Raw genomic sequence first — 12,816 nt, forward strand, 5'->3', positions numbered from 1 at the left:
TGCATTTGTTACAGCCAGGAGCCCTCCGCTGGCCAGATGGGATGGGAAAGTCTCTCTACCACAGCTGCTTCCACATCGGAGCCAGGCTCAGAGCGGTCCCCAGAGCCACCCAACACCCGCTGCCACTGGCAGGACACGTGGGGAGCAAGGGGGGGGGGGGGGGAAGGAAGGCGGAGCTCCTGGGGGCAGAACCCACTGGCCTTAGTAGAACCGAGCAGAGGTGGGGGTGTGCAGGTATCTGTAGGGGGGCTGGTGGGAAGAGAGCCACCAGACAGACCCTCGGAAGGGTGCAGGGAGGGGACACTGGGGACACACTGAGAAGGGGGAGTTGTCAAGGGCTCCTGGGCCATGTGTGGTGCGAGCCTTGGGGTGATGGGGCTGGAGACCCCGAGACACACTTCCGGCCAGCAGAGAAGGGCCTGGGGGAGGAGCATCACCTCGCTGGGTTGAGTGAACCCAGAGCAGGCCGAGGAGGTGCCTCCAACCGCTGAAGGGCCGTGTGGGAGGAGGAAGAGGAGCACTGAGAGGGGAGAGCCATGGAGGCGGCTTCAGAGCAGGGGACAGGAGTGGGGGGTCTTGGCCTCAGATCTGGCCTGATGGAAGCCGTCATCGGGGGCTCTGAGGGGCAGGGAGGGGGCAGGAGGTGCAGGGAAGGGAAGCAGACCCCGTAAAAGGGACCTCCTCCCTGTTCCCTCCCCCCCACACCACCTCCCGGGCCTGGTACCTGTTTCTCATTTGAAAGATTTCCATATATTTCTGCGCTGAGAGGAAAAACTGTCCCTTCTTTTATTCTTCCTTTCCTTCCTCAAAATTCTTAATCCCTCAGCGCAATTTATCTCATAGGGACTTAGAAAAAAGAAAAATCTGATTAAAACTCTGCTCAAGCCCAGGGTTCCTGGGTGGCCCAGTCAGTTAAGGGACTGACTCTTGATTTTGGCTCAGGTCGTGAGCTCAGGGCGGTGAGATGGAGCCCCCCATCGGGCTCCAGGCTCGGCTCTCTCTCTCTCTCTCATCAATAAGTAAATCTTAAAACAACAACAACAAAACTCTATTCAGGCCAGCCAGGAGGACAGGGGAGCATTTGCTGACTCAGGGGTGGGGGCAGGTAGGTGAGGAGGAGGAGTACCTGTGTCCCAGGCCCGCTAGCACTGGTTTCTCCTACAGTCTCTGTGCCTTTTAGCAACACCCAGGCAGCTTACGGCCCAGAGCACCACCTCTGAGGGCCAGGGAGGGTCTCACTGAGGCAGCGAGGCCAGCAGGAACCCATGACACCCTTTATCCTTTCCTAAGGGACCCTCCCACCTGGCCTGCAGGGGAACGGGCAAGCGGCCATGCATACTGGCTTTTCCAGATTCCATTAGAGCTAACAGTCGCAACCAGAATTCTCTGAACACACACAGCAACTGGACCAGGGTCCCCATGTCCCAGAAAATGGGACATACCTGCAAATCAGCCTATTCCAAACTCAGCCTATGAAGAATAAGCGTGCACTTAATGGTAAACCTTCAGGGAATGGCTCCCTTGGGCCCTGTGTAGTAACTTCCAATCAATCTCAGTGTCCCAAGAGCCAGAAAAACTCCAGTCATTCTGAATAACTGGAATTTCCCGTATTTCATTTGATTTTTAAGAGGGTGGGGGAAAGAATGCAGCAGTGTTTTTCTTAAATTTTTATCTGGGAATCTTTGCACCTTGTGAGGTGGTCAAGGACCCCTTTGGAAGGCTTATGACCAACTTCTTCAGAAAAGCAGGACTTTAACAGAAAAAGGTGAGCATGCCACTGTGGGGCTGTGCAGACCCTGTGTGGAGAGGTCGCCTCCCAACCTCAGGAAACCCCGGGGGCCGGGCTGTGCCCACTGCCAATGGTGATGCCACTGTGGAGGGCATTCAAGGAACAGGAGACTCCTTTGGGACACCAAGTATTGCCTTTGAAGGGGACCATGGCCTCATGGCCTCTGAAGCTGGGAGGCTCGTTGGGATCATCTGTGCAAACAGAGAGCCCATGAGGACCCCAAGGGGAGCCAGGGGACTCATATCTGGAGCCAATTTTTATATTAAAAGGTGTATCTTTCTACCAGGTGAAAAATGAAATGTTGGAGCAGCAAATCAAACAAAAGCTGCCTTACTGATAAATGGTGGACAGCTTCCAGCTGCACCTTCCGCAGGCATGAAGCCCTGGGACGCTGAGTGTCTTCTGGGCCCTGGGGGACAGAGGCCCTTGTCTTGCAGACCCCTTCACTGGGCCCCTGGCAATTCTGAGCCATCATTTTGTATTATTTTTCTTAGAAAGTGCTCTCTAGTCCCAGAACCTCTGAGACCCGCAAAGCCTCTGGGGAGAGTAGCGATTTAGTTCAGCAACTTCCTAAAACAATAGTGGTGTGGGCCCCTGGGGTATGCGGCCTCGAAGGGCTGGCCCGTGTTCTTTGGGCCCTGGAGACCCGAATCTTCTGGTGCCTCGACCCAGTTTGTCATCCCCCAGCAAACTGGTGGCTGGAAATGGACACTGCAATCCCCGTTCTCTGCCCCCCACTCCAGGGCCGATGGGCAAGTCTGGCTCTGGGTCCCCAATGCTGCGACTCAGCCCCCTTTCCCTGTCCCCTGCGTCCCCTCTCCCCTGCCTGCCAGCCCCAGGGTGGTCCTCTCCCCGCAGCCCCCAGCTCCCAGCCCCCACTGTCGCTCTGTCTGGAAGGTGAATTTGACAGGCTGCATTTAACCCAGATTAAAATTGCTGCAAAATAAGATATTCAGAATCTGCGTGTCACTCAAGTTGGTGGCAAATAAGAGATGCAATCAACTCCTTTATCTTGACAGCAGAGCTGACGTGGCTTTGCAGTGAGTGGCACCTGGAAGCTGTGACTCCAGGTGGCGAGAGCAGGCTGTGAGCCCTGGGATGCCTGGGAGGGTCACCCGGGAGCCCAGCCACGGTGTCTGTGGATCAGGCAGCCCAGGGGCCAGCTCCTCACCTCTGCAGGCTGCCCTTCCAATGGGCAGCGGTGGCTTCCCTGCCTTCAGCCCTGGGGGAGAGGGGTGCAGGGTGCGGGTCACAGGGATCAGCTCCTTGTGACAAGTTAGACGCACGTGGGGGAAGTGCCCCGATCTCTGCCCTCTGAGGCAGGGAGACTCTAGAAGACCCTGAACAGGCAGGTCCTGCCCCTACACATCCCACTGCCCCAGCAGGGCAGTGAGCGCTCATTCTCCCCTGTTGGGGGGGGGGGGGGGGGGGGGGGGGGGCGGGGGCCAGGCGCTGGGGAACAGGACCAGCTTTGCCTCTGGGCCCGCAAGAAGCAAGTTTATCTCCCGAAGTAGTTCTAGCGAAAAGCACCCTTGAGCCTTGTCACCTGCTTGTTTGAAGGCACCTTGGCTCTGCTTCAGGCCCCAGTGGAAAAGCAGTGGGTGGCCCCCTGCAGGGGTGCGGCTGGGGGTTGAGCATGGGTGTCGGTGACAGCGAAGCCAGTGTGCACATTTGTGTGTAAGTGGGAATGCGTGGGGCACCTGGGCGGACAGCGGCTCCGTCGGTTGGGTGTCTGCCTTCCGCTCAGGTCATGATCCCGGAGTCTTGGGATGAAGCCCTGAGTTGGACTCCCTGCTCCCCAGGGAGTCTGCTTCTCCCTCTTCCTCTCCCCTGCTCGCTCTCTTTCTCTCTCTCAAATAGATAAAATCTTTTTTAAGAAGTGTGATTCAGTGAGTGTGTCTATGTAAAATATGAGAGAACACAGGAATGCGTATAAGAGAGTCGGTGTGAGTGACGTGTGTGGTGTATGAGAGGAAGTGTGTGTGTGTGAGTGTGCGAAGTGTGTACCTGCGACAGAAAGGATATGAATTGTATGTACAAGAGAAAGTGTGCATATGTGTGTGAGAGCGTGTATATGTGTGAAGATGTGGGGGGGGGCAGTTTCATTAACCGGAGGGTGGGGAGCCTGACCCCCCTGGGCGGGTTCTCCAGGCCGGAGAGAGGCGTGAGCCCCCTGGGACTCCCAGCCGCCCTGCAGGCCAGGAAGGCTGGCACCTGGCTTCCTGCTTCCAGCCACTCCATCCTGAAATCCCCCAAGTATACTGGGCAAGAGGTTTTTTAAAAAGATTTATTTACTTATTTGAGAGAGACAGGTGGAGGCAGAGGGAGAGAGAATCTCCAGAGGACCTTGTTCCCAGCGTGGTCCCTGACATGGGGCTCGATCCCAGGACCCCGAGATCACAACCTGAGCCTCTGGCAGATACTTCATGGGCTGAGGCCCCCGGGAGCCCCCATTTTTTCAGGTTTATAAAAAGTGTCTCCTGTGGGCTCTTGAAATAAATTCCTAGAAACTAAATTACTGGGTCAAAAATGTAACTATTTAAGAGTTTGGGTTCCTGGAAATGTAAAGAATAAAACGTAAGTGAAACAGGTACGCGACCCACTGTGTGAACTTCTGCTGCTTCAGAAACCTCAAAGACATCCTATTTTTCCTGCACCGCAGGTCCAGAGACAGGGTCTCACTGTAAAGCCTAGAATGGGCGCCTGTGTGGGTGGTCAGTCGGTGAAGGGTCAGACTCCTGATTTCAGCTCAGGTCATGATCTCAGGGTTGTGAGATCGAGACCGCGTGGGGCTCTGCACTGAGTGTGGAGTCTGGTGGAGATCCTCTCTCTCCCTCTCCCTCTGCCCCTCCCCCCCACTACTCACACGCGAGCTCTCTCTCTCAGCATGAATAAAGTAAGTAAGTAAGTAAGTAAGTAAGTAAATCAGGGTAGAAGAAGCAGGTTTGGAACTGAAGGGAAATCCCCTCATAACTGGCACAGCACCGGTATATGTATGCGTGAGTTTTTATCTGCCCCAGCTTTAAAAAATTTATTTATTTCTTCTTATTATTATTGATAATTAAAACTTTTTTCAATGCTTCCTCTTGTCCCTTAGTAAGATTTAAAAATCACATACCCTAAGATTCACTATTCAGTGGGTTTTAGTCTAATCACGGGAGTTGTGCGACCTTTACCACTATCTGATTCCAGAACATTTTCTTCCCCCTCAAAAGAAATCTATACCCGTTAGCTGTTGCTCCCCACTCCCCTCCTCGCCCAGCCCCTTGGCAACCATTGATGCACTTTCCAACCCGGAGCTGCCTCTCCTAGAGATTTGCTGTGAATGGGATCATATGCTCTCTGTGATCCTTTGGGACTGGCCTTTCTCACCCGGCGTGGGCTTCTCCCGGACCCTCCGAGTGGAAGTGTGAGTCAGTATTTCTCTCCTGTTCGCTGCCTCATAGCCTTCCGTGGGTGTCTATGCCCCATGCTGCTTTTCTACTCATCATGTAAGTCGTTTCCACTTTTATTACAAAGTAGAACTGCTATGAACATTCATGTACAAATTTTTGTGGGGACGTATGTTTTTGTTTTTGTGTTTGTTTTTACTTTTTATTTATTTTCAGTATAACAGTATTCATTATTTTTGCGCCACTCCCAGTGCTCCATACAATCCGTGTCCTCTCTAATACCCACCACCTGGTACCCCAACCTCCCACCCCCTGCCCCTTCACAACCCTCAGGTTGTTTTTCAGAGTCCATAGTGTCTCATGGTTCACCTGTGGGGACGTATGTTTTCATCTCTCTTCGGTCTCTACCTAGATGTGGAATTGCTTGGTCAGGTGGTAATTCTGTGCTTCTTCTTCTTCTTCTTCTTTTTTTTTTTTAAGATTTTATTTATTTATTTGACAGAGAGAGAGATCACAAGTAGGCAGAGAGGCAGGCAGAGAGAGAAGGGGAAGCAGGTTCCCTGCTGAGCAGAGAGCCCGATGTGGGACTCGATCCCAGGACCCTGAGACCATGACCTGAGCCCAAGGCAGAGGCTTAACCCACTGAGCCACCCAGGCATCCCTATGCTTCAGTTTTTGAGTAACTGCTAAACTGTTTTCCAAAGTGGCTGAGAAGTTTTGGTTCTCTTTTTCGGTTTATTTATTTATTTATTTATTTTACCATAACTCTGTATGGTTGCTAGGTTTCTTTGGCTCTTTTTCTGGATTATTGATGTTGCATTTTCCTGGCCGGGCAGGAGGGCATGGTAGAATGGAAATAGGCCAGGGGACTGGGGAGTGGGGGTCGACCTGATTTTGCAGAGCAACTGCTCCCTCTTCTGTTGTCAGAGTCAAGGGCGCTTTCTTTCATCGGCGATGCCATTTTCTGCCATATTCAGGGATGATGCCATCTTGCTGGGGCTGGGCCCTGACTTTTAGCTATTTTCTTCTCTCTCTGCCTCTTAGGTGTGCTGTGGACGTGAGCAATGGGTGGTTTGGTGTTCTCTCCTTGCTTATCTGTACAATTTTTAGGAACATGGGTGGAGAGAGTCTAATTTCAACAGCTGCCATCATCCTTTGGGATAGCCAAATGCATATTTTTGGATAGTGGAAAATGGCATAAGGAAAAAACAGGCAGAGAGATGATAGAGTAGATCAGGACTCTGCACAGACAGAAGGTAGTTATGAGTTAAATTGCGTCCCTTAAAGAGACGTGTTGTCATCCTCACCCCCAGTTAGTGGGAGTGTAAATGGGACTTTATTTGGAAGTAAGGTCTGTGTAGATGTAATCAAGTTAAGATAAGGTCATTACTGAATTAGGGGAGCTCTAACCCAACATGACTGGTGTCCTTATAAGAAGAGGGGATGACACACAGGTATACAGGGGGAACTCCAGGTGACAGTGGAGGCAGAGACTGGGGGACCCACCTATAAGCCAAGGGACATGAAGGATTTTCGGGGACCCCCAGAAACTATAATAAAGTATAGAACAGATTATTCCTTGAAGCCTTGAGAGAGAGCATGGCTTGGCTTAACCTCTTGATTTTGGGCTTCTGGCTCTAGAATCGTGAGTGCATCCGTTTCTTGCACAGAGCCAGAGTTTTAAACCACCCAGCTTATGGTTCCGGCAGCCCTAGCAAACTGATACAGGCATAGATGAAAGCCACTGGAAGGGTTCACATCCCAGGGAAGAGCTTTCCTGGGTGAGCACAGAGTAGGTACAAAATTTGGAAGATGGAATTTGGCCTGGCAGGCTCAAGAAGCCCAAAGGAGTCTGTGGTGAGACCTAACTAACCTTACTGGGTCGGTTATTTCTCAATAGACGCCTGAGTCAAAGTCATCATGGTGTACACAGTGAGTTTGCACAATGTTCTATGTTAGTGATGTCACAATAGAGCTGGGGAGGGGAGCGGCAGGGAGGCCGGAGGCAGCACTTGCAGGGAACAGATGGGGGACCCCAGCACCTGGCCACCAGCTTGGATGGGCACCTTGGGGACTTTGGATCTGATTCTGTAAGGGTAGAAGGCCATTTTCAGCAGGGAATGGGGCAATCTGATTCTCATGATGATTCGTCTAGCTTTTCAATGATGATTCGTCTAGATTTTCTTTTTAAAAAATTTTCCAATATTTTATTCACTTATTTGAGGGAGAGAGAACAAGTGGTGAGGAGGGACAGAGGGAGAAAGAAAGAGAGAGAAGCAGACTCCTCACTGAGCAGGAAGCTGATGTGGGGCTTGATCCTAGAACCCGGAGATGATGACTTGAGCTGAAGGCAGATGCTTAACCATCTGAGCCACCCGGGTGCCCTGGCTTTTCTTTTTTTCTTCTTCTTCTTCTTCCTCCTCCTCCTCTTCCTTCTTCTTCTTTTTTTCCTTCTTCCTCTTCTTCTTTTTAAGATTTATTCATCTTATTTTAGAGAGAGAAACAGCATGAGTGGGAGGGGCAGAGGGAAAGGGAGAGAAAATCTGAGTCGGACTCCCTACTGGGCGTGGAGCCCCACGTGGGGCTTGATCGCCTCCCAGTGGGATCACCCACCACCTGAGCCGAAACCAACAGAGGGAGGCTCAACCAACTGAGCCACCAGCAACCCCCCCTTTCTAGCTTTTCTGCAGAGAATAGCATTGATGAGACAAGAGTGGGAACAAGATGACCTGTGGAGGCCATGGAAACTGCCCAGGAAAGATGATGGGGGCAGGCAGGGCAGAGGCGGTGCGGGCATAACTGGAAAGTCAAGCCAACAACAACATTGCGTGTGTGGGGGGTGTTGGGTGCGCGAGAACCAGAGGAGTCAAACCTCGCTGCCAGATTTTCCTCCTGGGCCCCTGACACACCCGGGGACATGGAGGGGGCCGGGGAAGAAGGTGAATGCAAATTCCGTTGTAGACATGTGAAGTTTCAGAGGCTGATTAGACACCCAAGTGTATAAACAACTTCTGTTTTCTCTCCAAAGAGGATTTCAACACGCGCCCAGAATTTCCTAAACGCACACGCCCTATACTTTGCATAATGCAGACGAGTCATCTCTGGAATAGTCAGACATTCAAAACAGGTCTTCTAAAAACACTTGACCATCATGTTAGCCAAAGGAGAGGAGGACGCAGGGGTCAGGCCTGGCTCCGTGGCGAGCGGCGTGCGGCCTGGGAAGACAGACACAAATGGGCGAAGCGCTCCTGCGGCTTGTGAGTGCACTTCTGCAAAGACTGTATGCCTTTCATGGCACGTTTTCTAGCACAGCCCAGCTTCCTCCCAGGAGGAGGGAGTCGGAGGGATGTGAGTGTTCCCCGAGGGTCTGCATTATCCCCAGCAAGAAAGCAAGTGATGTTTCGTGCTCCCTCCCCGCAGCCCATGATCTGTGCCACCCCTTTGGAAAGAACTGTTTTATCTAGGGGGAGTACAGCGGTTGAGAGAGAGAGAGAGACCAGGAAAGCCGAGCACTATTTGCATTTTAGTAGGATTGATAGTCCTCGGCAGCTGTTCTCTAAGTGGTATTTGAGGCATTAAAGCTGCTGTGTGTGTTTTACTATTGAACTAGGCTCAGCGTGTAGAGAATTCCGCATACGGAGTCCCCTGCACCAAAGAGAGGCACTAAGAGAGTGGGAGAGGCAGGAGAGAAAGAGCATGAGTGTCCCTGCAAAGGTCGGGGGCCAGGATCCAGTGTCCTGGGAAGGACCGGTGGTGACTCACCAGTGGGGCAAGGAGAATTCGGAATGGTGCGCTAGTGGTACATTCCCAACCAATGACTGCAACCCTCTCTTTGGAGGAGGAAGGGAGCATGAGAATCAAGGGCTTCAGAAAACCAAAGACTTGAAATCATCATCACAGAAGGTGATATATAGAGAGAGGGCTGACTTGGGGACACACACAGATTGCCTGGTAGGTGGCACCCCCCCTCGCCCCACATGGAGGATATGCCTAGCTGAGATTTCTCTCTGGCTGTGCCCCACAGCATCTGCATGTAAGCAGGAGAGACAGGTATAAGTGTAAAAGGACAAAGGCTCAAGGGAATTCCAAATGTTGGCAAGGAGACTACAAGATTAGTTGAGGAACTAGTGAGTGTGGGTTGTTCTAATCATTAAAATGCCCATATTTTAGTGAACTCTAAACACTAAGTCTTATAGCGCAGGGTGGGGCTAGGCCAGTGGGACACTCACAGCACCCAGCCTGAGCACAGAGAAAGAGGGCCAGATACCGTGCATGAGCCATTTTAGAAGGGTCCCACGGTAGTGCATAGGCATAACTTGCTCTAGCTGCAAGGGATGCTGGGAATTTGTAGCTGTATGTACGCCGGCAACAGTGGGGAGACAGATTCAGCCATCAGCTTTAGTCCCAGCTGCAGGTGACTAGCTTGACCATGGAATCCAAATGCTACAAGGGGAGACAAGGGAGGGAGAAAGCCCCATGGGAGGTGGAAGAAGAAGAATGTCTTCCCACTGGAAAATAGTACTAGAAGGTTCGAAGACCAACCTCATTGCTGCTCAGGACTGCTGGGACACAGCAGCGGTTGGTGCAGGGAAATCCAAAGACATGGAGAGGCCATGAAGCAAGCTTCGGCAGATGCGAAATAGAGGTAAAGTCGTTGGCGCTGTGGCCGCAGCCGCAAACCAAGGTCTACCCCTCTCCCCCATCTATGAGGCAGAACCACCATGTGTTTATTAACACAGTTGTCCTTAGTCCCAGGAACAGACCGTGTCATCAAATTAAAAGCTCACAACACTGGGGCGCTGGGGTGGCTCAGTCAGTTAAGGGTCCAACTCATGATCTCAGGGTTGTGAATTCAAGCTCTGTACTGGGCTCCATGCTAGGTGTGGAGCCTACTTGAAAATAAAAGTAAAAAACAAACAAACAAACAAACAAACAAAAATGCTCACCACATTGAGAAAACATGGCACTTTTATAGCATAAATGAATTCACATTTAAGAACTCTTCAGATTTTAGTATACTTTTATGACATGCTTTATTATTGACATGAAGTCAAGTGACTTATGGCAAAATCCAGTGCAGTTACTAAAAACAATTCTTAGAAATGACTCCCTCTCATTCCTCTTATTTCCCTGTGAAGTGCACTGAACATGTGTGTCACAGATGGCGACACTGAGGCTCAGAGCAGCTGGGACTCAGACCCAGAGCCCTGTGAGGGTTTCAGGGCTCTGCCGAGCTGGGCGTGGGGTCAGGGCAATGGTTGAAGTGACTTGGGAGAGGCTCGATCTTGTGGATGGAGTGGGCAGCAGAGGGCAGGTAGAGAGAAATGTGCCTGCAGGCTGGGTGGGGTGCCCTCCATGGGGAGAAGCAATACTCCATTCGGTCAGGCCAGGCAGCAGAACCTAAGCCAGTGGAAGTGGACCTGTCACAAATGTCACCAAGCCCAGACAATGCCGTGAAATGATGGCCCATGAATATCACTATGCCAGGACATATATTACCCTATTATTAAAAAAAAAATTATTTTTATTTTGGGGAAAATCCTTACAAATCTAAGGATTTTAAAAAAGCAGGCACAATAAGACAGCAGTAAAACCAAAACTCAGTCTTTTCGACCCATCTACTGTGTCTTCCAGAAGAAGTATTCCCATGGTAACCCCAAGTAGAGTAGCTTTGTGAGCATTTATCAGGTGTCTATACTTCTTTAGGTAAATAGTGTTCTGATCTCTCAAGTAGATGTGGGCATGGAAAAAACTATGTTTTAAAGGCTAAAAAGTGTGTCACTGCTCACATTTGTATTCAAATGGACAAGAACACTGTTCTGGAATAACTTATTCCACGGGCAATACTTTCTATGCACATTTAATAATGGTGCAGAGAGGAACCATTAATAGTGAAAAGGAGACTGTAAGCCATTAATGGTTTTATGACTTCTGTGTATTACAGCCGTGGATACTTGTAAATTTGTGTGTGTGTGTGTGTATAGCTCATTAAATGTTCTACTGAATTGTAATATTCCATGTAGTATTATGTGGCCCTTGTTGTGTATATGCAGGTTTTAAAGTACAATCTCAGAGACAAATTAGAGGTCAGCTGAATTAAAACACAGGGAGGACATCTGCATTCTATCATATAAACTTTCTTCTTCTCAAAGGATATAATTCTCTGCATTCTTCCGAATGGAATTTTAAATTTCCTTTCTCAATTAAAACACTAAAGAACATTTTTGGCCTTGTTTGCAATTTACATTAAAAAAAGAATTCTGACAAATCAGCAAAAAAAAAAAAAAAAGAAAGAAAGAAAATAATAGAAAAGGAAAGAATGTGACAGTTACAACCATACTCTTTAATTCATCTAAATATCATTAATAGTTTTAATAAATACATTCTAATGGCAAAGTTTGGAAATAAACATTAAAACTTTTATACATGGGGCACCAGAGTGGTTTGGTTGGCAAAGTGTCCAACTCTTGATTTTGGCTCAAGTAGTGACCTCAAGGTTGTGAGATTGAATCCCCCACAACAGGCTCGCACTGGGCATAGAGCCTACTTCAGATTCTTTCCCTCTCCCTCTGCACTCTTCCCCTCAAAGAAAAAAAAAATAACGTTTACATGCAAGCATGTATTTGTACACTTTGTACTGTTTTTCAGCAAGAAACCTAAAGAAATACTGATTTGTTCATTACTTCAAATTTTGATTTAATTTTAAAGTAGGATTACATTCCGTAGTTCAAAACCCAAAAGTATATATCTAAAAGGCATAAAATGGAATGCTCCTTACACCATTATTTATAATACCTCAAAGCTAAAACAATCCAAATATCCAACAATAGCACATAGATAATGGTAGTGTGATATATTCGTGCAGTGGAGAATCATACAGCGATACAAATGAACTACTACTTACTCAGGCAGCAACGGGCATTTCCGCAAGCATCATGTGGAGGGAAAGAAGCCAGGTATAAAAGTATCTGGATGATTTGGTATGATTCTATTTCTGTAAAGTTCCAAAAGCAAAACTAACCTGTGGTGTTAGAAATATGATAGCGGTTGGGTCCTGGTATCAAGGTCATGTTCTCTCTCTCTCCTTCATATAAGTAAATAAAATCTTTTAAAAAGGTAGATGAATGAGAGTCGTTATTTTTGGGGAGGAGGGACAGGACAGTGTTTGGAAAAAAGCTTCACTTCAGGGGTGCAGGGCTATTTCCTGAACCGGCGGGTCGTTATCCTACTATGTCGTTAAAGGAAGAAGGGCTACTACTCCACGACTGAAAATGCGAGTGCTGCATTTATATATTTTACTGAATAGCTCCCCAAAGGGAAAAAAAAATCAGATTTCACAGAAAAAGAGAGGCTCATTGTGGTTTTGCCAATTACAGATTGTTGCTTGCACTCTGAATTGGACATGAGGCATCTGTATGGATGTACATGGTTGTATGAAGCCCGTCTTGTTCTGTAGCTGACAGAGTTTTCAGGTGAGCCTAATGGAGATCATTCAAACTCTTGGTTGGTCATCAGCTTTGCTAGTGTGCTGCTCAAAATCTGCTTACCGGCTTATGTATCAGAGACACTTACCAGCTTGGGCAGGTTAGAACAGCTTTCAGATATGCTAAGTGCCATGCAAGTGTTGCGATCATT

The sequence above is a fragment of the Mustela nigripes genome, chromosome 13, assembly GCF_022355385.1.
Source record: "Mustela nigripes isolate SB6536 chromosome 13, MUSNIG.SB6536, whole genome shotgun sequence".
NCBI lineage: Eukaryota > Metazoa > Chordata > Mammalia > Carnivora > Mustelidae > Mustela > Mustela nigripes.